General features: G+C 40.7%; 1 protein-coding gene across 2 annotated transcripts in view; it reads right to left on the reverse strand.

Moving 5' to 3' along the window:
- Positions 1-26833, reverse strand: part of mgat4c (mgat4 family member C) — a 190097-nt gene that overhangs the window by 134143 nt on the left and 29121 nt on the right. For both annotated transcript variants that reach the window (XM_049573050.1, XM_049573051.1), the window contains exon 2: positions 18216-18303. The gene's annotated coding sequence lies outside the window, so the exon portion shown is untranslated. The remainder of the gene's footprint in view (positions 1-18215; positions 18304-26833) is intronic.

The following is a 26833-nucleotide window of genomic DNA, read 5'->3' on the forward strand; positions in this document are numbered from 1 at the left end:
GGAGGTGCTCATGAATGCCTACAGCGAATATGAGCATATATTTCGTAAAAAAAAAAAAAAAGTAACATTGCTAAAGCTGCCAAGGAGAGAGAGGCAGCATGGGAGAAAACTGCTGCCTGAGTCAACGCGTACGTTTGAATGCACTGGTCCATTAATTTAACATTTAACCACACTTAATTAAAATCGTAGCATACTCTTTCTGGAACTGAAAACCCAGAGTTTCCCTCATTTCAGGGTTAACATACTCAGAGTTTTCACTAAACCCGCTTTCTGGAATACACCCCAGGTGTTGTTTGTGTTACTGTGTGACTTTGGTGTTTTAAAGGGTTCGTTCAGATTCACTAAAGTCACACAATAACACAAACTAAGTACCTGATGGAGGCAGCAGTACACCAGCAGCTCCTGTGTTCAGTGAGGTTAAATTACTGTTTTTATCTATGGAGGCTGGCTACAGATAAGTTTCATTATTAGGACTGTCTGTTTGTGACGCACTGAGCATACAGCTGGATAAATGAGACTTGGCTCATACTGCACACATTGTGTGAGTGTAATACTAACTAACTAAGATTTGATATAGTTTTGCTGCTGTTAAATGCAGTCGCCTATGACTTCAACTCAGTTTTTGGATTCTTTGTTCAATGAAGAGAAAAAATGTTCTTCACAAATTCAGCATGGCATGAAATGAGTAACTGATATAAGAATGTCATTTTTAGGTGGTGAAGTATTCCTTTAAATCATCAGTGTTTCAGTTTATCTGTTGATTTATCAGGTTAAACAAAAACAGAAGTCAGGTTGAAGATGTGAGGTTTTATTTGTGGTGCACGAGGTTATGAACTGTATGTAGAGATATATGGAGCCGTTTTTTGTTGTTCTGTGTGTGCTCTTGGTAGAGATCATTTAATCAGTGATAAGTCAGAACAGGTGTGCTTCATTAGGTCCTCAGAGCCGGAGTGTCTGGGCAGTGCCAAGATGTGAAGGAAGGGTAACACTGGTCTGCAGTAAATGGCATTCTAACACAGTCTGTGTTCCTGGGCGTCCACAGATGAATTTTGAGTTTTAGCAGTAAACGCAAAGTCTTGAATGAATTCTTCTGGGGGGTTTTCTGTACCAGTCCTGCTCACCCTGTGGTTACCTGAGCAGATGGTACGCTCCAGTCAGGTGAGGCTCAGGAGGTATCAGGATCTATAAGTAGAAGCAGAGCAGGCTGCAGCTTGCTGCGAGGCTCTGGCTTTGGCTCTCGGTTTTGTTTGTTTGCACTTCTGCTTTTCAGTTCTTGTTTAACTTCCCAGGGTTTTAGTTTCATGTTTTATGAACGGCATTGTTAATAAAAATCCACTCTCTTTCTGCAACATGCACTTTAAGTTTTCCGGTGCTGCTGCCCTTTAGTTCAGAGGTGCTGTGTGACAAGTGATATGGCAGACATGACTAGTCGCTCATTTGGGCGTTGTTCATTTATATTGATCCATGCCTCATAATTGTTTGCACGTCATTCTGACAGTATTTAGTTTTAGTTTCATGTTTGATTGTGAATGTGTTAATATTGATTACTAATAATATTGTGTTTCAAAGAGGAGTACAGACAGGCGATGTAGAGCCACATCTGTGTGGGTTAATTGTTCGCTGCTCTATTAGTAATGTCTCGGGGATCCAGTAGGAGGAGCGCACATCGCTTCCTCACTCATTACAGACAAGTGAAGGCGAGAGCTGCATGTGTGTCACACTCATTCATCTCCCATCACTATTCCCCTTGTTTAAGGTAAATATCGTACACAAAGCACTGTAAACTTGTTAATGTGACGATAAGAGTTTCCTCTGTGTGACTGTGGTTTCATATGCAAGTAGAAATAGTTTCATCAAGTGTTTTAGAAGTTGTTGTGTATGGCTAATGCAAACGATGTTTAAGCTAAGCGACTAGGTACCTTGTGGCTACGTCAGAAAGTTAGACCGTTTATAATTTCATGAACTCATGTTTGTACTGTGTAGTTTATGTGCTTACTCTTTCACTTGTCCAAGTTGGATTTATGTTAGCAGCAAGATAAGTTAAGAGGTTAAAAACATGTATCATAATCTCATGGCAATGTAATAGTTTGTGTTAAAAATATAATTTAGATAATTTAGAATATGATAAAAATGTACGCTAGACATGGTTACTGTGGTCCCGAAGCTGGGTGTGATTATGCCTAATATGTGTACATTGTATTTGCCATGTTGAAATTTAAAACTCATTACAGACGAGTGAAGGCGAGAGCTGCATGTGTGTCACACTCATTCATCTCCCATCACTATTCCCCTTGTTTAAGGGCACAACAGCTGCACCACAATCACAAACCAAATATATCGAGTGACTGAAAGTGACAACTGGATTAAACAAACCAACAAAAATCACTGATAGACACTGAGCAAAATCTGAACTAAATGACAAAAACCATGGAAAGAAAACTATTGATAAAACAGCTGGTCATAAATTATGTGATCAAGAGATATTTATTTAACAGTTTAGGATTAACAGTCATTAGATGCAGTTGTTCAAGGAAAACAGTTGCTTATCAAATATGAAGATTTTGCATTTTCTCTCTTTGATGTTGTTGAACAAAACAAACAATTTGAACTTGTCTTCTTGGAACATGTGATGGATATTTTTCACTACCTTCTGATGTTTTATGGGCACAATGATGAATCAAAAAATAATCAAGAGATTAATCAACAATGGAATTAACACTCAGTTGAAACAAAGCAGACAAGAATGAGTGATTTATAGGAACAGTGTGGAGGATTTAGTGGCATCTAGCAGTGAGGACTGCAGACTGCAACCAGCTCAAACTTCTCCTGGTTAGAATTCCTTCAGTTACAAATCAGTGTTTCCCTGATCCAGGGCCCCAAAAAAAACAACAACTTCTTTCTGCTGCCTTTTTCAACATGCCTATGTTTTGCTGTCTAGGATCAGTTAAACCATTTTACTTTTGTTCCAGTTTTTCAAAGCAACATTAGATGTGATCACCCTGATCCAGATACAAAGTTTTCAAGATTACCAAATCCTGACAACCACTGCTTTAGATGGGACTACATGTCCAACACCTTCCCATCCCAAGTCATTACCTGCCGCCTCTTTGTGGCCTTTCCTGTCTACATATTACACACTTGGTATCCGTCTGCATCTGCTGTTGACACTCTGAGATGCTGCTTCCAATGCTGGGACGTTGACAAAAGCAGGTGCCCTATAGGAACTTTCTGGCTTCTTATACTGCGTTGTTAGAAGCAGCATTTTTACCTGACATTGTCCTGCAGCATATCATACCACCACGACATGTGCCATTGAGCCACATTATGAACTGATTGTTTTCTTTGTTACTTTGCTGGGCTGTACTAAAGTCATGCCTAATGTGTTGAGAACATTTCCATTCATCATCACCACCTTTGTTATTCCAGGCTACACACAGTGTTCAAGGTCTCAGAGAGCAGAGCATACATGACACATACATTACAATTTTATATTTGATGTTAACTCATGGCGCTGACTTTTAGACCGTTACAGTATTGTGCCTTCAGGACAACACTGACTTGTGTAGCCTTTGCAGAATTCACATTTTTCTCTGCTTAAAAAACTGGAAAGAGAATTTCAGGTTCATCAGCCTGAGCAGATCCAACGGCTCCTTCTTCTGACTCATATGTTTTTCCTTTGCACTAGCTTCAACCAATATTTGTGAGCGTGAGCAACTCTGCCTGAGCCCAGTAACCATGACTGTAATATGTGATGTCATCAAAAAGAACAGCCTCCAGCTACCATTGACTACAGTTTTGAGACAGAGCTTTTGCTCGAGCTTTTAACCCCATATGAGTGGGTTTTTTTTTTCTTCTTCTGTTCTTTTGCAAAAGAATTTAAACAAAAAAATATCTTGGGTACTTTCTGGAGGCAATCAGGATTCAGGGGGCACAATCTGAGAGCAGTGGCTCACAGGCTAAGTATCAACTGTGTTACCATCGAACACCCATCCAAAATGTGGCACACTGAACCGAGGTCGGGTTGAAATAACCAGCAGCGTACTCAGTAATGCTGCAAATGCTTTTGTGCCTCGCTGCTGCCATTGTGGCTTTTTCAGAGTGATTGCCACATTCACAGTCACCCCTTTTAAAATCTTTCTGGAGCTCTCTCTGGGAGTGGCAGCCATGCTGGCATAGGTCTTTTTGGAAAAACATTTGGGTACCGACAATTCACTGGCAAATGCATTCTATTTTAGCACATAAAACCCTCCAACACTGTTCCCTGCACATTATGACACACACCTCTGTATGCTGCATTTCCTTTTCCCCTCCAATCTCCACCCCGTCTCCTCTTTCTATTCATCCATCGGTGCTTGGCTCTGGTCACTGCATATCAGGTCTGGGCACAGGCTAATCGTGCGTCCCACAGGCTCAGTAGGACTCCAGCAATCTGAGGGCAGCACATTACCCCAGACGTACTTTAGTGTGGCACAGCAGCCCGAATGCCATGTCCGCAGAGAGGAAGAGAGAAACCACTGGCGTCCGGCCCATCGTCTGCTTTCACCAGGTTTTTGGCTCTGTTAAATCATTTTGCACCACTAATGATGTCCTTTTTTTCTAAGTCACGATCCATCCAAGATCTGCTGGACAGCCACAGGGCACATGCATGCAACCAGGTCATATGAACCTGGTTATAGAATGAGTCTGTAATATCTGGTTGCAGCTGTGGGTTAGATTCCAGCAACAGCCCCATCAACCTGGTCTCACTCTGAAGTTGCTGAATACCTGTGATTGGTCAATGACTTCCAGGGTTAGACACTGATGAAAAACGATGTCCTTTCACGTCAGCATGATACGCAGCCAGTCGCAGTCATTGTGTAAGAGTTTCCCAGCAGCATCGGGAAAAGTGTGGTCGGACGACAACAACAAAAGTTAAGGCAGCAGGAGTGCACATACTGTAGGGTGGGTGGAAATGATGATGGATGGGTCCAACAACCACCAACTTCCCCCCAGGAAGCTGGTGTTCACTTCCTGTAAAGCCAAGTTTAGACCAATGATTGGCAATGAGATGAAACTGTTTTAGAGCTATGAGTGGTGTGAACTGGCCGGTCTGAGCTTGACTCAAGCCGGCTGATGGTGTCACCTGACATTCAGCTGGTCAAATGGCCGGCAGCTGGTTTTAAAGCGCATTGTGAATCTTTGGTCTGAGCTGGGCTTAAGATTGTAAAGCCAAACCCTGTTCTTTTGTCTTAAACCCAAGCACGTCTGTTTGTTGTTGAAGGAAAAAAACATCAGTTGGCGGTATTGTACCAATGTAGTGCTTTTATTTTGAAAGAGACTGTATGCAAACTGTACATTTCCTGTGAAAACAGTAGTGTATTTTGAAAACAGACAATGCATGTAACAGGCTTAAGTTGACACGACATCCCAGAGCATCAACAACCAACACACCCAGGGTACCTTGGACGTTGTGTGTCGATATGGAAGCACAGCACACATATTTGAATATTTTTCAGACACATTGAACATATATGTTTTAATCTTATTATCTAAAGTACTAGTGTTAAATATAATGCACATTTTTATTTCTATATTATTGTATTTTATTATTTTACATTTACATACTTCTATTTCATACCCCTATTCTTACTACTTACAATTCTCTTTACATCAGAGCAACTATAAAGAATCACAATTTCCCCGCGGGGATCAATAAAATATTTCTGATTCTGATTGGGAGAGTCCATGACCAAACGTCAGAATGTGATGAGGTGGGAGTGAGAACGTGTTGGCCCTGTAGGTAAAGCTTTCAGTTCAGACATGACTTTGCACTAAAAACACAAACGTGTAGAAGCATGACTGCATTAAAGTTTGATGAAGCAGGTCATGAAATATGAAAGCGCTGATAAAGTGGATGTTAATAGGTTGCCTATGGGTGGACCGAGCCTGTAAGTGAGGTGAACCTCCCTCCTGCAGGAACAACTCATTAAAAACACAAGCGTGTGTGTGTGTGTGTGTGTGTGTGTGTGTGTGTGTGTGTGTAATGCTGAAGCTGCTCATGATGAAACAAAACTGGATTTTTACTGTTTTCCACAGAAAGCAACAGATGGATTAGTAAAAATGAGCAGTCATTATCCACTTACCTATTAAGGAGTTTTATATCCAATAAAGTGCTCCAAATTCACATCACACACATAACACTCAACAAGGATGCCAGAGTCACAGATGCAAAGATACACAGCTCTAATTGTATATTCAACACTAAGATCTCATTCACTAAAGGCTGATATTATGGGATTTTCTTAAGTGTTCTGCATCAACAGTAAAGTAGACATGGATCAGATTAATGTTGGAGCTTACCTTGAACTCTCAAAACTATTTTTTGATAGCTATTGCAGCCGTTACAGCGAGCTAACTTCCATATGGAGGTATAAACAAACCGAACTGCAGCAGGTCACCAAACTTACCAAGGTGAGCTTCTGACCAAACGAGCAGTGGAGCAGTACGTTTTCAAATAAGCAAACTGTTACTATTAAAATATCACTGTAACTGTTATTTCCATTTCATTTGTTGTTACTGACTTCATGATTGTTGAAACGTGTCAACTGAAACTGAAGCTGCCTCCAAAAAGACTAACGCTAATGTGACTTTGTCTCGATTCCATTCAACTGATTCCTCTGGTGAAACTATTGGTTTATTAAAAGACGAGCTGACTGACATTTCTGCTCGATAAATGATGAAATACCAAACAATTTCTTTGATGAGTTTCTTTGTTTTCCAATTATTGTAAATGGAATATTTTTGGATTTCTGACTGTGGATTTGGCCAAACGATGATTTGATGACATCATGTTGTGTTCTGGGAACTTGTGTTGGACACTGTTCAATGTTCTCTGACATTTAATGGGCTGAAAAATCACTCAGTTAGTTTAGAAATGAATCAGTGATTAAAACAATTGTTAACTGAAGCCCAAGTTCTTTTTGAGATTTTTAATCTAAGAGGAAGTTTTTCTCAGCCACCATCGCCAAGTGCTGCTCAGAGAGGGGATCGTTGGGTCTCTGTGAATTTAAAGATTATGGACGAGACCTGCTCTGTGTGAAAAGTGTCGAGAGAAATAAAATTGACTTTTGGCGGCCTGTTTTAGTTTTAGTCTAGTCTTTGTGTTAAACTGGCATTTTAGTTTTTATTAGTTTTAGTCACGTTCATACTCTTTTGTCTAGTCAAGTTTCAGTCAACTAAAAGTCTGAGCATTTTAGTCTTATTATTCTTATTTAAGAATAATCCATGACTATTTTCGTCTCATTTTAGTCGACGAAAACTGATGACATTTTAGTCTAGTTTTAGTCAATGAAAATTGTATTTTAGTCTCTTTTTAACAATGCAATTCTATAATACCCAGTCAATATAGTATAAGTACCTAGTATAGTATAACCAAACCAAAATTTTCTTTTCTAAATTAGCTCCCAGTTAGAGCTAAATATATATTTATTTATACAACAGTTAGTTCCGACCAAGTAATCTGATTGGACGAGAGGCATTCTGTCCGTGAGTGCTGATATAGAGTATAACATCACTGGGACTTGTAACAGTAAAATCACTCCGCTCACAGGTGTTATAAGTAAGGGATAATGTGTAATGAGCCGGTGAATACTGGGAAAATAACTCCAGACAGGGGAATATAACCCCGACGCGCACCCTGCCCTGACGGCAACGGCTGAATCTCCTTGTCAGGGAAGCGTTCCTAGCAACGCTGGGCTACATAGCAACGGTCATTACACAGTAATATGAGACCTCTGAATGCCGCGACTGACCAATCAGAATACAGCATTTAATAGAACAGTGTAATAAATATAAATACAACTGTTAATTAACTGTCACACTCGCTACATTGACACAAACTGACACTACAGCGTTACACCAAGAAGATGGATATTTTCCCCAAAATTACATTTGAATTAAATTATGAGTGGTCGTCAGGAGAGGACGAGGAAAAGGAAAGCCAGGACTCTTCTGTGCAGACCTCCAGGTGTGTTTGTGTAACATCAGTCGACCTCGACAAACTGGAGAGCAGCAAAAATGAAGCGAACACGGTCTGGAATTATCAATGATCATCTGATGAGGTACTGATGAGGATGAGAGAGAGTGGAAGCTGAATCCGGCCGTGTCAACATCCAGGTTTGCCAACGTTTCATCAGCCGAACTGGACGAAGTTACACAGCTGCACATCAATGTAAATACAAAGAAGCTTGTGAGTTCCTGGCGTGTGTGCTGCGTTGCCTGGCAACAGACTGGGGGATCGCAGAGCTACATAACATACTTTTATTTCATTACCTGTTGTACTGTATATCGTCACGGCTGTAATCCATCAGCGCAGTGCGACGCACAGCCTAGGAAACAGAAATACTGCAAAATAATAATAATAGCGCGACTAAACATTATAACGTTATTTCGTCTCATCTTGTCTCGTTTTGGTCAACGAAAATGAAGAGACATTTTAGCAGAGGTTTTATTTTGTAAACCACATTTAGTCTCATTTTTATTCGTCAACAATATTGCATTATATATTTAATTATAGTTATCATCACATGACCATAATTTACGTTGCGCCTCGTTTCGTTTTTGTCACGTGATAAAGGCTCATTGACAACGATATTTAGTCATACTTTTCGTTGACGAAAGCAACACTACCCTCAGGTCCTCACTAAAGCTGTAGTTTAGCACCTTAGATCCCAAAACTGTCTGGTCACTTTGATGAGAGCGTGGAGAGAACTGGATTAGCCCCAGTGCAGTACAGGGGAATGCTGAGGGCGCCGTCATCCAAAAAAAAAATATAAATGTTTATCTTTGACAATTTTTAACTAATACTATTACTACTATTATTCTGAAACATGACATCATGCCCCAACAACAAAACTACACAGCAAAGGCCTTTTTTTCTGTGTTCCTGCCGCCCCCTGGCCCCCCTCCACAGCTCATCACACTTTACCTGCTCTCTGGGGGAAATGGGTGAAGTTATCCGACATAGCATGAACCCCGAAACACGCTGTATCGGTATCATGTCCAAACCACTACCACTGCACTACTGAGAAGAGTGGAAAGAACATGAAATCAGCTGGAGGAGAGCTCGTTAAGTTAGCAGTTAACTGTTAGCCGTTAGCAGCCGGTGTACACAACAAACAGGTCACGGAGGTTGCATTGATTTGCATTGTGAAGTATTCAAGCTCTATTCAGTAAAAATGAGTACTGGGTGAAGGTTAATTATAACGTTCTCATGATGTGTTCAAAGTAATCTTGTAAATTGTAGCTTTTGGTCAGAAACCAATAAATTGGCTGTTTGGGGGAGAAATGTTTTCACAGCACCATAATACAGATATTAGAGCAGGAATTATGGTGTTGTATGTGTAGTACAAGGCTGCTTATTTTCCTAAAGATGTTTTTCATGTGACAGAAGGTTATGTTCAAGGTTGTTTCATAAATGTGTATGATTGAATTTGTGGTCATTCAAAGGTGTGAATTGTAATGAAGCACAATGAATGACTTTGAAACTGTTTTTGTTTTATAGTGTAGTGTTTCCCTGGAAATAAAAGAAGAATAAATAACAACAAATGAAAGAAACACAAATATAAAAACATTGTTATTGGTTATTGACGAAATTATTTTAGAAATTGCTATCAGTATTGGCCAAGAATTTCAATTACAGTTCAATTATAAAGTTGATTTGTACATTTTGTTATTATTTTAAAATGTGATTTATTCTTTTGCTAATTCTTCTGAACAAATTGTACATATTTTTTTTTAAATCTTATTTTTCTTGTTAGCTTGGTTGTTTATTTGCATTTTGGTAACAAACATGCGGCAGCAAACTACGTGTTTTTTTATTTGTTTGTTTGTGGGAGTGAAGAGGGGGCACTGGGCGTAGGCTCATCCAGGGCACCCAGTGAGCTAGAGCTGTCACTGTTAGCCCTCAATGTACATTAAAGGGATAGTGCACCCAAAAATGAAAATTCAGCCATTATCTACTCACCCATATGCCGAGGGAGGCTCAGGTGAAGTTTTAGAGTCCTCACATCCCTTGCAGAGATCCAAGGGGAGAGGAGGTAGCAACACAACTCCACCTAATGGAGGCTGACGGCGCCCCAGATTCAAACGTCCAAAAACACATAATTGAAACCACAAAATATCTCCATACTGCTCGTCCGTAGTGATCCAAGTGTCCTGAAGCCCCAACATAAAAGTTGTTTGGAAAAACGTCATTTGAACTCTGTTTTTAGCCTCACTGTAGCCTGTAGCTCTGACTGCCTCTCTGTGCACTGCGCTCACGTGTGCGCTTGCGCGAGACCGTGAGACATGGGCACCACCTTCATGTGTGTTCACGTGCTTTCACTGGTCTAAAAACAGAGTTAAAATTATGTTTTTGCAGTATCCTTTTAAATGTCACAAATTTTGACCCATCAATATTTCCATCCATTTTCGACACCCCTTAATCTTATGTAGGGACGCTGGGGGCTTTGGTCCATCCTAGTCTGCACTGTGGCAGGACGCACCCTGGACAGGTTTGATCACATGAGTAACACAGACAGACAGACAAACAGACAACACATTCAATTTAGCGTCTCCTATTCTGCACCCAAAGGAACCTCACATGGACGACACACAAACTCCACACAGGAAGAATCCACTCAGCAGGAAGGTTCAAAGTTAAACCGCTGAGCCGATGTGCCATTTATTTATTTTGGGGGGGAAGCAGCATATCTGTAACCCTGTTAGGAGCATATGTTTCCATTATTTTAAGAAATCAATTCTGTTATTACAGCACCAACATTTTTGTTTTAACACTTAACGTGATTCAATCAATACTCTTCCGGGTGCTTGAACAGGAATCAAACTGTAATAGTATTAGAGTCGGTCTCAGTTGAAAACAAAGGCATCATTGGGTGTAATAATATTGGAGCGGCGAGATTGTGAGAGATGAATAACATGTTTGTGTTGCACTTGAGAGTGACAAGAGAAAGGCGGAACTTGAAAAGAGGCTGGGAGTGCTAATGAGCCTTATTTTAAGAACACAACGCAGTCATGAATATTTAACAGCTTGTCTCCTTGATGAACCACCAAAATAAAAAGTCTGATGAATTCACCGTTCTGGGTGAAAAATGTTTCTGCTGCTGCCAAGATGCTTCTGTAAAATGATGTCGTACAGTTCCGAGGCTTCGTATAAACCTCTGCATCTTTGTTATGTTGCATGAGTGATGTTGAATTGATCCTCTTTGAACCAAACCACAGCAGCAGGACACAGTGGGGTTGGATCGGTGTGAATGTTTTCAAACTGGTTTGATGTTGAGCCAAACAGCAGACCGAACTCTACCAGCTGTCCCACTTGACTCAGCAGCTGCTCCTGAGTGGAACATGAAGACATCGTGTCCAAGAAGAACTGAATCCATTTCATATACACGTTTGTTGTCTCCTGCAAAAACACACGTCGCAATCAGCTGATCTGACTGACGACAAAACCCATCCTCACTGTGACCTCGTCACATGTCCACGTTTGATCATGGACTTTCCACATCGACATACAGTGTCCAAGGTACCCTGGGTGTGTTGGTTGTTGATGCTCGCCGTGTCAACTTCAGCCTGTTACATGCATTGTCTGTTTTCAAAATACACTTCTGTTTTCACAGGAAATGTACAGTTTGCATACAGTCTCTTTCAAAATAAAAGCACTACGTTGGTACAACACTGCAAAGTAACATTTTTTCCCTTCACCGGCACACACGTGGTTGGCTTTAGGAAAAAAGAACAGGATTGGCTTTACAATCTTACAGGAAGCAAACACCGGCCTCTCAGAAAAAATTCTCTGTGGCTTTTTGTCAGTGTCTGACGCCAGAAGTCACTGACCAAGAACCAGTATTCAACGACTTTGGAGTGAGACTGGTTTGGGAGATGTCACCCCTTGAAAGACTGCTATCCTCCTACATTTGTAACGTTACTTTTAAAACAGACACACGTCTCATATTGTGATGTTTACTGAAAATGACCAACAATACAGCCAACAAGTCGCCTAGCTTATTAGCAAAGGTCATTTAGCTCATCAGAACCTTTCAGCTCCTCAACAATCCTTTCCATCAGCTGCCCCCTTATTTTGGTTTTTGTAGTGACATATGAAGTAATCATACAGATAATTCTTCATTTTAACTTCATAAATCAGCCGTTCCTCATCAAGAAGAAATAGAAACATGCTGTCTGACAAAAGTTTAGCTCACAATGGCGCCTGCAGCCAGTTAGGACGCCATTTTTTTTTTTGTCTGCTTCAAATTAAAAATGTTGTTATATCGGGGAGACTAACTCCGCCATGTCTCGTCTCGTCACCCCAAAAAACACAAGAACTTCCTATCTTTCTAACACAACACGGCCGCTCAATCCCTCCCACCTCTAATGAAATTTGATGTCCTTCATGTGGCCGACACCCCCGAGACAGGCAGTAAATTGCACACAGCCTATCACACACTAGTGGCTCCGTTAGTCCGTTTATAAACATAATTTTGGTTTAATCACATCGTCATATTGCTTATAACGCCCACTTTATGAGTTGGAATCAGCACTGTAACGCTGTCAGCACAGGTTGATGATGTAGGCAACTTTTTAATTTGCCAGACTGAGTCATAATGAGAGATGTTGGTTCAGCTGGTTTGAAATCAAACTGGTTTAAGCTCGCACACCAGACCAGTTCGTCAAAACCGGAAATTGACCCAACTCTAGTACACACACATACACACACATACCATGACAACTAATAAGTTGGTTAAACGGTCTACGTTGTGACGGAATGTGCATCTTCATTTCTTCATCACAGCAAACAGCACTTCATTATTCATGAACACTGATGGATACGCAAATAAACTTTCTCCACACGTCTAAAGAGGACAAGTTTCAAGGTAGTCTGGAAGAGATCCTGCAAGGTGCTGAGTCCCATGGACTCACTTTGTTGCTAGGCAACAGCAAGGGCACCGCTCCTTTTTTTTTTTTTTTTTTTTCCCCTCAGTAAATTCACTGTCCAAAATAAATAAAGATAGACAGAACACACCATGAACCTCTTGAGCGGGGTTAAGTCACTGAGAATAACACTCAGCAAACATCAGGTAGTGGCTGCAGAGGCCAAAGAGCTGTTTATGTTTGGTAATTAGACTCTTTACTCTCAAGACGCAAAGGAACACACAGCACATCTACGGCTTTCCAAAGGTTTACTGAGTGAGAGAAAAGGTTAATCAGAGCTGTAATGGTGCCTGAATGGTGGTAGAATTACCAGCTGGTTGATTAAATTCTGTATTATTCAAAGAAAAACACAAATTTCTGTTTTTCCGAAATAATTAGAGGTCATATTTTTAGGCTCTGTAAATAAATGTAAATGCTGTGCGCGGCTTTGTCCTTCATAAAGAAAATGTGAGCAAACACCCTGAGAACAGATCAAAAGGCTACGAGGCGACTAACAACGGTAACTAGGACTCCTTATCAAAGACAACTGGCTTTATCTCATTAAAGCAGGCGAGGGAAGGAAAAAAGCTGCAGTTCCAAAGGGAAATGAAACAGTTTTGCCCGTATTTGCTTTGTTATTTAGCTGGAACAGCTCAAATTAATTACTCTCATCTTCCTCACTCTATTCATTATTCCAGCTGTAAACACATTAGTCAAATGAAATGCCTCTGAGCACACCTGGCTTCCTTATCTTTGGCGCCGTAGACGACAGGGTGGTTCGGCTTTCCAACGTGCTGCGAGCAGAGTATTAAAGAAACCCAGTGCCATTTACGGGATATGGTACCTGCTGCCTCTTCTGCCGATAGCTGCCTCCCAGGAAGCCTTAATGTATGAGATTTGTCAGTGTCAATTTCCCAGCTAATCTCTCTGGTCCACCTCGCTGCTGCCTCCACCGCCCATTCATTCTGCTGCTCTGTCTCTACCTGCTCGCACCATCCCGCGTAGGACACAAAGGCAACAGGAAGCCGATGTGGAGGAGAAGCATCTGTGGTAGCTGATGCTGCAGTGTGACCTCGCATGTGCAACCAGCAACACAGTTGATTCACAGCCAAGGAGAAGTGTGTTGGATCCATCCAAACAATGAAACAAAGTCTGAGTTTTCACTCATTACAAACCCTTTCTGACAAGTCTGAACACAACAATGGAATTCATAATCGACTCCCAAAATACCACAAACACACTGAATATTCTCTTTTCTGAAAACAAAGCCTCACTTGTTTACAATGTGATGCGCTTATACCACGACAAGAGCACATGAATGTGAAGCCGACACTCTGATCACACTTAGATGTCATTACATTTTAGCCCCGTCTCTTAGACATGACGTTTAAATTTACTACGTATTTAAAACTGAAAAAAAGTTCACTGACAGTGTATTCAATTTGTTTCCCAACAGAACTGGTGTCTTGGATTAATAAACCGCAATTTTTTTTTTTACCCATCCCTGACCCTATTATTGCCTTTTTTTTGACATTTGACCAAAAGAAATCCCTGTAAGCACAAATACCTGGTTTTTATGCTGCCTTCGTTTTGTACTCGGGGTCAGAAGTCAGAAGTGGGAATGACGTCACTTCCAGTTCACAGTTTTTGCATTCTAGTTGACGACGGTGGACAAGTCGGAAAAAAATATGTACGCCTGCAAGAAAGCCTTTGTTGCCCTTGCACTTTTGGAGTATAGACAGCTTCAAAACCATCATGGACTCCAACTGGTGAACGCCACAGATGAGGCTGACCTAATGTGAAACAAATAAGATAAAATTGCTATAAACAGGACTTTAGCAGAGTGTTTACTCACTATGTATGTGACCGGCAGCCATCTTGAATTCATAAGTCAGGGTTGATGCGGTTGCTCCGAGTTTCCGAGTTGGAAATCCGATCTCAGGGTGCATTCGATTTTAAACTTCCGACTGAGAACTGGGACCATAATTGGGACCATAAATACGGACTCCAACCAGAAGGGTAAGGAAAATCCCCAGAATGCTTTGCTAAATGTGGCAGTCGAAACGTAAACATGAAACATGGCTGCTACCAGCGCTGGTGAAGACGTCCGTTAATGTATGTTTTTCTTTGCAGATAATCAGGCAAAAAATATAAATCTGCTGGGATGTCTTAGTTTAACATAGACACAAAGGAAAACACCATTTGATCATTATAACAAGCATTTCAGATAAATGTCTGCTGTGTTAACGGTCCTGTGAGATGTTTCAGAGCGAGCTAAGTATTTCAACATTTGATCAAATCAGTTTTATCAAGTTTTATTTATTCATGAATACTTCCAAGAAAGAACTGAACATTTTTTGGATGGTTGTAATGATGGTGCAGAGACACCGAGATACTAAAAACCCAGAAACACTGATCAATAGACTTATACTGTAATGCTTACAACTAGAGTTGTACCGATACCGATACCAGTATCGTTAATGCCTCTGATACTGCCTAAAATGCGGTATCGGGTATGGGTGAGTACAGCCTATGACCAATCCGATACCATGTAATGCCTCACGTCATTACGCATACGCACGCTACAGGCAAACAAAACAGAAACGGAGCAGAGTTTAAAAAGCATTCTACTGTAGCCTTTAAAATGTCTTTTTTACCAAATTGTGTGGCTGCACTTTAACCTGTGTCTTGATCTGTGTCAACACTGGATAATAATAATAATAATAATAATAATAATAAAGTTTTATGGCATTAATTCTACTGTTATGTATTTATTTCTTAATAGTTTACATAGAGTTTTGGGAGTTGAGACATACAACAATTCATATCCCATCCATTTTTATTTTATGCACTGGTATCGGATCGGGACTCGGTATCTGCAGATACCTAAGGTTCAGGGATCGGGAAGGAAAAAGTGGTATCAGTACATCTCTACTTAAAATCAGCTGTTTCTCTGTGAGCTCTTTGTGAAACCAAAGAACAGAAACATAAATACTTTAGAAGCAGAAACTTCTCTCAGTCCCCAGAATCTGATTTCCCTACGTGAGTCCTGATGATGCAGGATGACAAACGCCACAACTGTCCAATCAATGAGTCACCTGACAGTCGGTAGAACTTCATATTTTTTCATTTACAAAAAGTAAAAGCACCTTTTAGTTTTTGCATAGTTATATTCTATAATGTTGGTTTTCTTTTTCTTTTATAACTAAACATCCCCAGTGGCAAAAAGCAAAGGAGTATAAGTACAATATAAGTATATACTGTGTTTCTGCAGAATGAATGGTTCCTTTTTTAGTGTTTGGTTGGTTCCTTGTTTGATGCTGATACATTTTGTCAGAAGGAGAGTCGAACTGAGACAAAACAGACGTTCATTTATGGTTCCAAAGGTTAATGTTACTGTTTTTCTGTAGTTTCAATATTTTCACGTTATTTCAGAAACATCATATACCAAGTAGCAAAGTTTAAACATTCATAGTTATCAGAATAATGTGACATATGAAATGTTAAATCATAATAAATGCATAAAGCAAGGCATGAATGAGCGACACTGAACAAGGTGACACAGTGTTTTTTATCCAAACTGCAGCTCACGGCTCACGGCTCGTTCTCTCAGAGCTCAGGGTGAGCCGAGAGCCGTTAACCAGGTTCAGCCACGGTGACATTCAACACTCTAACACTCAAACACAAAGGAGGGATAAACTGCGAATCAATAGCGAAAGAAAAGCTTTTTGTTCCAAATTTATTGCTCTGGCTTCTGAATAGCTAACGTGCTTTTTTAACAGTGTCAAAAACCAACATTACTCAAGAAAAGAGGAAGTATTTATTTCAGCAGCAGACGAGAATTTGGCAGGCAGAGAGGTGTAATTTGCCTTAAGTTCTGCAGTGAGCAAAATGCAAATTTAGGCTACATTAAGAAAGCCCGTGTTCTCTGCTCATTACTGTTGGACGCTGGCACACTGCAAAGCCTCCTGGCCAATAACATTACAACATCACTTAATTAAAATAATTTTGCAGAAAACTAAATGAAGACCTTCACTCACATTAGCTCCAGACCTCAGAGGATGACATTCAAACTTTACCAGTGAGAAATGAAAAGTTGGATCGTCCCCAGAGCTGCAGGTGTTTGAGTCCCGGCTATTTTCAGAATGAAACTTTTTTTTTTTTTTTTGCATTTCTAATGCTGATCTCACACTTTGTTGTCTGGCTTGTGTCCCGCTGTGTTCTGGCCCGTCAGTGGAGGCCTGACTCTGCTGCTTCAGCTCAACACAAAGTGTGTTACACTCTTAGGAACTCCCATTTTTGATTATGATATTAAAACTAATCATCCTTCTGTGGATTCCAAATGTGATGACACATTTACATCAAAATAAGCTCCCACCTGTAAGGCATGTTCACCACATTTTTTTGTTTAAATAAGCAGAATAGTGAATCTAGAAAATATACCTAAAGGGCCATACACATGCCGCGCTTATCGCGCCCTCAAATTCATTGTTTTCAAGGTAGATGTGCGGCAGGTGTGCTCAAATGCCAGAGTGATGCCGTCATGCCACACATGCATTCCAGAGTGCCCATATTTCAGGGCACGACGGCTGCGCCCTGAGAAACTGGGTCAGCTTATCATTTTCATTTTCAGTCTCCGTTGTCTAGACTAAAACTCAAGCCTCGAGTTTACAGGCTAAAACAGGGTCAGCAGCGCTCTCAGTGGTCGCCATTTCAGGGGTTCCAAACATGTTGAGCACAGTAGTGCACTTTAAAACAGAAACATTAGCGTAAATGTAGCCACAGTGACTCCGGGAAGTTACTGCGGCCGACCTAAAAAATAAGCCGGCACATAGCGCTTTATAAAAACACAGTTTTGTTGTTTTATGGCTTAAATACATGGTAAACAGTAAATTAATGAGCTTTACAGGTGGTGGAAAGTGTATTTTGTTAATTTTAGATGGAGTCAGGCTAGCTGTTAGCGCCTGTCTCCAGTGTTTATGCTAAGCTAAGCTATCCAGCTGCTGGCAGTGGGTAGCATCGTGTTTAGGATACAGACTATGAGTGGTATCAATCTTCTAATCTAACTCTCGGCATTACGGCCAAAATTAGTTTTTCCCCTAAATGTCAAACTGTTTCTTTAATATAAAGATTTCTGGTTCTGTTAAACAAAGCAGCTCCAGTTCGGCTGCTGACAGCAAAAAGTTGCTTTTGTTACTGGATCAGTGAGAAGAAAGAGATAAAGAATGTGTGTGTGTGTGTGTGTGTGTGTTGCATCCTTTCATTCTCACCTTGACATTAATAATGTGTCTCGCTGCATTCCTTTGAGATCTGTAGGAACTTTGGCTTCATACGTCCGGACTCGCTCCACTGTGTCAGCTACAAAACACAAAGAGGACACAGAGTCATACAACATGACAAAAGCTACCGAGATCTGAAAAATGCTGAGTTTTAGAAAAGACTTCAGTCGGTTCTTCCTGAGGTTTTTTCCATTTCTCCCTGTTGAAGGGCTTCTTTTAGGGAGAAGTTTTCCCTTATCTGAGGCGAGGGTCAGTGGTCGTCGTGTTCTGTACAGACTGTGAAGCCCATTGAGGCAAATTTCTGATTTGTGATACTGAGCTATATAAATAAATCTGACTTAGGCTAAATTTAAATATCTTAACATATTTTTGATGAATCGATCAGTAAGTGAAGTTTTAATTATATAGCACACACATTAAAAACATAATTAATGAATAAATTAAGGAAAAATAAATTACAATATAGAACAAGGCACAACGAGAGACTGACAAAACAAACACACATCACATAAAGACGTTCTGTAGAAACGCTTTCCCTGTAGAAGTGGGTTTGCACCATCACCCTTTGTTTTGCAGGTGGAGCGGGGGATGGAAACATGCCCAGATTTGAGGGTTGGAGTGTTTAAAAAGTAGAACAAGGGAAAAAAGAAATCAAAAGGATCTCGTAGTTTATTCTAAATCTTACAGGGAGCCAATGGACTGTTGGAGAAACAGGTGTGATGTGGGGCCGACAGCCGGCAGCCGTATTCTCAACAAACTGTAAACACTTTAAAGCAGCTTGACTGAGGCACGTACTGTATGGCATGACGCAGTTACATTCATCTGGATGGGAGAAAATGAAAGTGTGAATAAACAGTTCACGATCTGTAGCAGAAAACATACAGTACATCTGCTTTTTGCAATATTTCTCAGCTGAAGGAAACCGGACTGTACGAGCTCAGTAACATGATGGTCATGGTCATGTGCTGGTCAAAGATGGTCACAAGATTGTTGGCGATAGGTTTGATATTTGAGTGAAGTGTAACAATAAACTGACCAGCTGATCAGGACCGATAAGCCTGGTGATATGGAACACCAAAGTGTGGCTCCACACTTACAGCAAGATTTAAGACTTCGGCAAGATTCATACTTCTGTATCAAACTGACCCGTATCCACGGAGAAGGCTTGGCATAGACACATACCCTGCGTCATAGCCTGACGTTAGCCTTTCTAGAAATGTAACTGCACGTCACGGTGACGCAGTAGCTATGTGTCCATACAAAAGTGATTTGAATCACTGGGAAATGCGCATTAAAAGAAATATGAATCCTGTGTGTTTCCATTAAATGTACGGACTTTGGTGAAAACTACGAACTAGCGCAAGTTTTCCGCAGAACTGGAAGCAAAACAAGTCTCGCATTCTTCTTCTTCTTCTTCTACGTTTTCTGGTGGTTGGCAACCAGCTTGTAAATGCATTACCGCCTTCCCGACCCGGAGTGTGGATATCACCATGGAGAGAGGTGCGCTATGTCAGACTTAATTCGAACATAACTGTTTCCATCCCCTGTTTTGCGAATCAACATTTTTTCGAATCAACCAAAACCCAGCTAAAGCGAGTGTATTTTAGTTTGTGCGAATCAGGGGATTTCAATTTTAATTTTGGCGTTTCCATCCTAATTTTCCGATGCGATACTTCTAGATGCGCATCTAAACAGGCTGATGGAAACATGGCTACTGCCTGTTTACTTTTGTAGGCAGAAAACCACTTCACTCGGTGGTTACTATTTTTATTTCACAGATGAAAAATAATAACTTGTGAAGACAATAAAGACCCCCACAATTTTTATATATATAATATGATTATTTTTTTGGCTTTTGCCTTTTTTTCGAGTTAAAGTGTGCAAGGAGGAGAAAGAGAGAAAGGGATGACGTGCAACAAAGGGCCACAGGATGGAATAAAACCATTGACTGCTGCGGCAGGTACACCACCTTTGTACATGGGATACCTGCTTTACTATGACTGAGCGTGCCACAAAATGGCATCTTTAATACCTGTGTGTGATTTATCCTGGCTTCATATGAGTAGAGAAAAACTCCACTTGCCACTAGGCCCATTTATACAATGTAAAATGCCATAGGCTTGTGTTAATAACGTTAGCATGTTGTACTGTGTGGGGAACATGTTTAGCATAAGACAGTTGTTTTGTCAGTGAATCTTGTGAGTTTTAATTGAGCTGAATTTTGTAATGTTACGGTTACGGATTAAATGTTGCTGTTGTTCCTGGCTTCATGTGAGTACAGGAAACTCTGCTAGCCACCAGGCTAATTTATACTTATATTTAACGCCCTAATCTAAGGTAAGATAAGATAAGATAAGATAAGATAAGATAAGATCTTTATTGTCTCCCTTAGGAGAAATCTGTTTTGGATCTACTGTGTCTTTACCAACCTCCTGGAATATAAGACATCACTCTGGGGTCTAATCACCAAAGACTTTTCTCATGTGCACATGTAAATAAATATTCTTTTCTCTCAGAACGAGCCTCTCCCGACTGATCTTCTGTTGTTACTCTATTAGACACTGGGTTTTGCTTTTTGCTCCTTAAACACTTAACATCTTTTATATTTTGTATATTTTGCCAGATATTTAAAACGCTGTGGTTTTTAAAACTGAGCCCAGAGTGTGACCCTGACACGGGGAACCCACTGGTTGTTCATTCTCTGAAGCATTCTCTGGTACGAAGTAAAGTTAAAGTTGTATTGAATTGAACTGAACATCTGCAGCATCATGAAGAGAAATACTGTGAATATACTTGTCTCTGTTTTGTATTATTCCTTTTCACCTCCTGTTTGAAAGTCAGAAGTAATTCTTTACAATAAAGTCTGGCAACATGTCCGAGCTGAATTTTGAACATTGAAATGAGGCTTGATTTCTCTTATCAGCCTGTTCCTATATGGGTTATTAAAGCCCGGTGCGGTGCCAAATATCTGACCTGCAGATCTGATTCCTTCAGCTGAGGATGAAGTGTGATTAATGTGACGTCAGTTCATCAGCTGCTCATCCAGAATGTACAGTAATGTCCCTTTAGTAAAGCCGGCTGCAATGTGTCTAAAAATGCCTAAAATCCTTTGAGAGAAGTGACGTCCCGCAGACGTGTTTTATGCCATCATTTTAAAATCTTACTCTGTTTGGCACATTGATTTATTTCCCACTAAGCATAAGGCCATCAATTCGCTGCGTATGACATTACGGCTCGTTCAAGGCTGTCTGGGGAGAAATTATCATGCTCGATGATGTCGATGAGTTAAACCCATAGAACAGATGCACGCCTGATGTGGAATTCAAAGCACAATGAAATATTTCACTTCAAAGCACAGCGGGCTCTCCGGAGACGAACTGCTGAAGGTACAGAGCCGCGTTCGGCACAGTTCTGGAAATCTTCAATAATTCAGAGGAATCAATTAAACAGGGATTTTAATTATTGTCCAAGCTGTGCTGAGGATCATCATGTGTGACTGAAAAATCTGCACATTTAAAGGAATTGATCGGTTCTGTGTTTGTTCTGTTGTGTAAAACAAAACTCCACTATTTTATATTTGACATGTTTTCATTTTAGCTGATTCAATCTTTAATCTTTCGTTTCAGAAAACAGCAGCCTTCAGACCCTTAAACACCGGGGGCGTTTCTTCTTTTGTGCAATTATTTTGCACATGAGTAATCATTTTCAGAGTGTTGTTTTTGTTGAGTACTTTAACTTTAACATTGAACGAGATGAATACGTGTTGAAAAAGAAACACAATTTGTTTTTTTTTTCCGGGGAACAAGGTTGATTTTTACAAGCCTTTGCACCGTGCATGAACCCAGCTGGTACCAGACGTCGATTTGACATCAGAAAGACTCTTACGGTTGTAATAAAAATTTGGTTGTCGAATTTTTTAAATGTCTAACGAAGTCAGAATTTCATGTTGTGTGGACGTTAACATTATGACGTTTTGCAGATGTTAAAATATCAATGTCATCTGTCCTCAGTGTTCTGCATCAAACTGAGACGTTGGCATTAGACGTGGTCCTGATATTGAATTTTGGTCACCTGACATCACAACATAAATTCACTCAAATATCAAGTATCTAACATCGTTGGTGGTCAGCACAGATGGCATCAACCAATAACATTGTGTTAAAGGGAAATTTCGGTTTATTTCAACCTGTCTCCTATCGTCCTAAATTTGTTTTAAGTGACTAGTGACATAAAAATAATAGTTAGCATGTTAGCCGTTAGCCTAGATACAGCCGGGGCGCATAGTAGCGTCAGACCTGTTAAAACATAAGTGAACGGACATACTTCAAGTGCAAAGTTAGTCCACTAAACAAGCTTTTTTTCCACAAAGACCGCCTCATATCGTTAGGATAAATGTCAGAGAACATATAGAAAATGATATGTAAACGTGTTGTCTTACCTTACCGGTGTGCTGCCGTGTTTGTTTACCATCTAGCTCTGCTTTCCAAAGCGCGGCCGAAATCTCGCGAGAACAAGCAGCAACAGCTGAAAGGCAGAACCGGACAGTAGCCTGAAAAGTTCATTCATTTATTTTATGAAAGATTTATAGAATAATGGCTGACTTTTTGCCAGACTTCGACTTTGTGGAGGAGGAATTTGATTTTGCAGAGTTTGATGGCCGCCTTATTTATTTGAGCCAGAATACACTGACGAAGAGCTTCGTGAAATTGAAGAACGGAGGAGGAGAGAGAGAGAGGCGCAACAGGTAGAGGATGAGAGAGGAGGAATGGCTGCTGCAAGGCTGCGTAGCTCTGGAGATTGGTGGTGTACCTGTGAATGCTGTGCCCCAGTGCCCACAGAAGAGGAATGCCTCTGTTGCAAGGAATGGGACCGAGGACGAGACACCTCCACCTGGAGTAGTATCCAGCTGGGCTTTATCTAGAGCTCGCCAGATATATTTCGGCCGCGCTTTGGAAAGCAGAGCTAGATGGTAAACAAACATGGCAGCACACCGGTAAGGTAAGACAACACGTTTACATGTCGTTTTCTATATGTTCTCTGACATTTATCCTAACGATATGAGGCGGTCTTTGTGGAGAAAAAGCTTGTTTAGTGGACTAACTTTGCACTTGAAGGTTGCCTGTTCACTTACGTTTTAACAGGTCTGACGCTACTATGCGCCCTGGCTGTATCTAGGCTAACGGCTAACATGCTAACTGTTATTTTTATGTCACTAGTCACTTGAAACAAATTTAGGACGATAGGAGACAGGTTGAAATAAACCGAAATTTCCCTTTTAAACAGATATCCAAGACAGCAAACTTTGTTACTCTTTTCAACCTTTACAAAGGCAGCGCCACTTCTTCTGTTCTTACCTTTCACATTAAAAGCCTCAGACATACACACTGTGTAACAGTTTACCATTTAACCAAAGGGAAAATTTAATAAAAAAAAAGCTTAGAAATGTTGGTTAGCACAACTAACAGAATGGCGTGTGAGTCAGTCACTATGACGAGCGGAAATTAAAACCCTGGAGCTAGAAGACCCACCTGCCGGTTCCAGGTGTGTCAGTCAGCTCCAGCAGCACCGGAGAGAGCCTTATGAATGAGAACAGGACTGTGTGCCTGTGCTGCAGCTGTAGATGTGAGTGGAAACACATCTAACTCACATACAACGGCATCACCCAGATGTGCTGATCACTGGGACAAGGAAAAAACACAGCAGCTCCATACACCATTTTCATACTGCTGGCACAAAGCTCAAAAATATACTTGAGTAAAGCGTAGTGGTTCAGTTTGAAGAGGAAGAAAAATAAACCTTTTTACTCATGTGTGTTAGGTGTAAAGCGTCACTACCCACCGCTGTATATTCGTCACACCTTCAGCATGTAAAGGCCTTTAGTCTTATTAAAACTCCACTGAACAAAGTGAAATGTAAAACCTGCTTCTGTTGGCTCCTGGGAGGTTCATTTAAACAATGAAGTTTCCCACTGAACACGAATATGTAAAACAGTGAAGGAAGTACATTTTTCTGTTCCAAAGCCAGAATTAAAGTCTCAAAGTGTTGGACTGGGACCAGCCAAATGTGCTGTTGACTGCATATTAAAAATGATGCATTTCCAGTTGCATATGTTGCACTATTATATTTTTCCTCATTCACTCTTCATTGTGAGACGGTCATAAAAACACTGCAGCTTTGTGCTGTACATTATCATATAATGCCACTAAACTGCTGTGGGAATCATTTTAATGGGCAACAACAGTTTTCCTGCAAAGTCCTGATCCATGTCCAAACTAATGCAACCATAAGACCGGACTGCAGTAATAAAGCGAGCGCAGGCCTCACGGCTGACCCTGGAGACTTGATTATGCCGTTTGTGTAACCCATTACAGCAGCTCTGACAGTAAAAGCCATCATAGCGACAGAGCTCGAGCGTAATGACTCTCTGTGACTGTGAACAACATGTAACCTAAATGTGTGAAAAGCCACAAACAGCAGACAAAAAGCTCTGGAATCATTTGGAGCCGTTTTCACACACTGTGTATAAATTAACATTTAGCTCAGAAAAGGTCACTTTTGCCTCTTCAAGCTGTGGCGTTTCTCACTTTCAGAAAAAAAAGCAAATGTCTGTGAAGATGTTTAGGAAACATTTGATTACAACATCTCTGAGACGAGTCGCCGTGTACTTCTCCTGGATCTTTCTCTCCTCATAATACCTATACATGCATGTGACAATTCCATACATAGCTTAGGCACTGTAAACCTGCGAGGTATTAGCATAATAAAGGGAGAAACATTAACGCAGCATGCTCCACATTCATGCTTAATTTCTATTCGCTCCCAAATGGGGGAAAATATTATCAGTGTTGTCGTAAACACAAGTACAAATCCCTGCTGTTATGGCAGTCATACTGAGAGACTTCTGATGTTTCGCAGTCATTTCCATTCCACAGCCGGCATTTGCATTTGTTTGATTTCCAGAAGCAGTATGCAATGCCTCTTTGTGCAACAATACAGACACAAATAAATTAAGATCCATCCTTGCTGGCAGAGATTATTTATCTCCCTCCTCAAGCTGTCTGAACTTCGAAAACACAGCTTCAAGTAATTCATTGCTATTCCCATACCCGTCGCCCACTACCTTGACAGTATAGACAACAGTCTGCCTCACGCCTGTGCATGTTTTCGTAAAATATCCGTCTTACACAACAGCTAATAAAGAATTTGTTTAGCCTACTTTGGTGTGCAGATGCCGAATGAATCACTGTAATGTAATGCATGCCTATAGCTGTAACCCCACCGCTAATCCTTCTGCAGAAAATCAATTTTTCACATTGGCTTCAGCTGCCCTTAGGAAGACAAATCACAAAACTAGTCAAAGCGGCGATCAGAATCAAAGAGACTGGAATCAGACGGAGCAGAGTGTAATGCCTCGTGTACAATCAGGAACAAGTCGCTGCCAGAATGAGAACATGCCATTTCATTCTCATCAGCCTCTTAAAAAGACAAACATTACATAATTAGGATGATTAAGACGAGCGCAGAATAAAGGCCAGCAGTGTTAACATGGCTGGAGATAATAAAAGGATTAGGGGTGATTCACTTACAGAAGGTAGCCTAATGGATTTTTAAAATAGAAAACAGGAATTCATTAGCATGTGTGATTGGCAGCTGAGGGAGTTTAAGAGAACGGAAAAAGAAACTGCAAGTGATGGATAAATTTATTAAACAACAGGTCTGCTCGTCCGGGAGAAAAGTCACTTAAAGTGTCACACAGTCAGGTGCAGAGAGTGAAAAAAGAAGCACCTTTAGGAAAAGAGAGAGCAGATCTGCAGCCAGCAGATGAGCACTGACCCCATCTGACCCACTTCTCCCTGATTTATGGTTTATGGTCCCTCAGCAGACACAGCTTTGTTCTGGGGGGTCATAAATCTCCCGCACCTCAGAGCCGATCAGCTGACCCTCCAATTCTGGCAGCCGCCCCCCCTCCACCCACCGGCTGCAGCCGAGCTCTCAACACAGAGCAGAAATCACCAGAGCCACAAGCGCAGGCAGTTAATCACGACCAGCAGACAATAGTAAGAAATAGAGCCAAGCGGGCGGAGCGGGCGATTCATGCAACTGCTACAGCGCTCAAACAGGACAGCCGAGGTTTACCTGTTTGTAACCTCTGTTCCCGGTGTTTGCCTAAACACTGAGATAAAGTTCTCACTGTTGGAAAAGAGACAGCAGGGGTAAGGAAGAGGTGTCAGGAGACGCTTCGCTGAAAGGTACGGGAGCACAGTGGTGCCAAATCAAAAAACAAACTCATCAGTATCAGGTGAGAACATGAAAGCTTTATTGGTGACGGTATAACAAGATATTTTCATCTCATTAAAAGATGGTTTAATGTTTTTATAACAAGAAAAGTTTCTTGTTATAACAAGATGTTTTTCACCTTTTTATAAAATGTTTTCATGTTGTAACAAGAAACATTTCTTGCAACAAAAAAGATAAATTAGTATATTTTTATAACAAGAAACATTCTTGAAAAGCAATGGCTGTTTCTTTTCAAGAAAAGTTTCTTTTCATAACGAGACAGTTTTCACATTTTCACGAATTGTTTTTATGTTGTAACAAGATAAATAAGT

The sequence above is a fragment of the Epinephelus fuscoguttatus genome, linkage group LG4 (genome assembly GCF_011397635.1).
Source record: "Epinephelus fuscoguttatus linkage group LG4, E.fuscoguttatus.final_Chr_v1".
NCBI classification, from domain to species: domain Eukaryota; kingdom Metazoa; phylum Chordata; class Actinopteri; order Perciformes; family Serranidae; genus Epinephelus; species Epinephelus fuscoguttatus.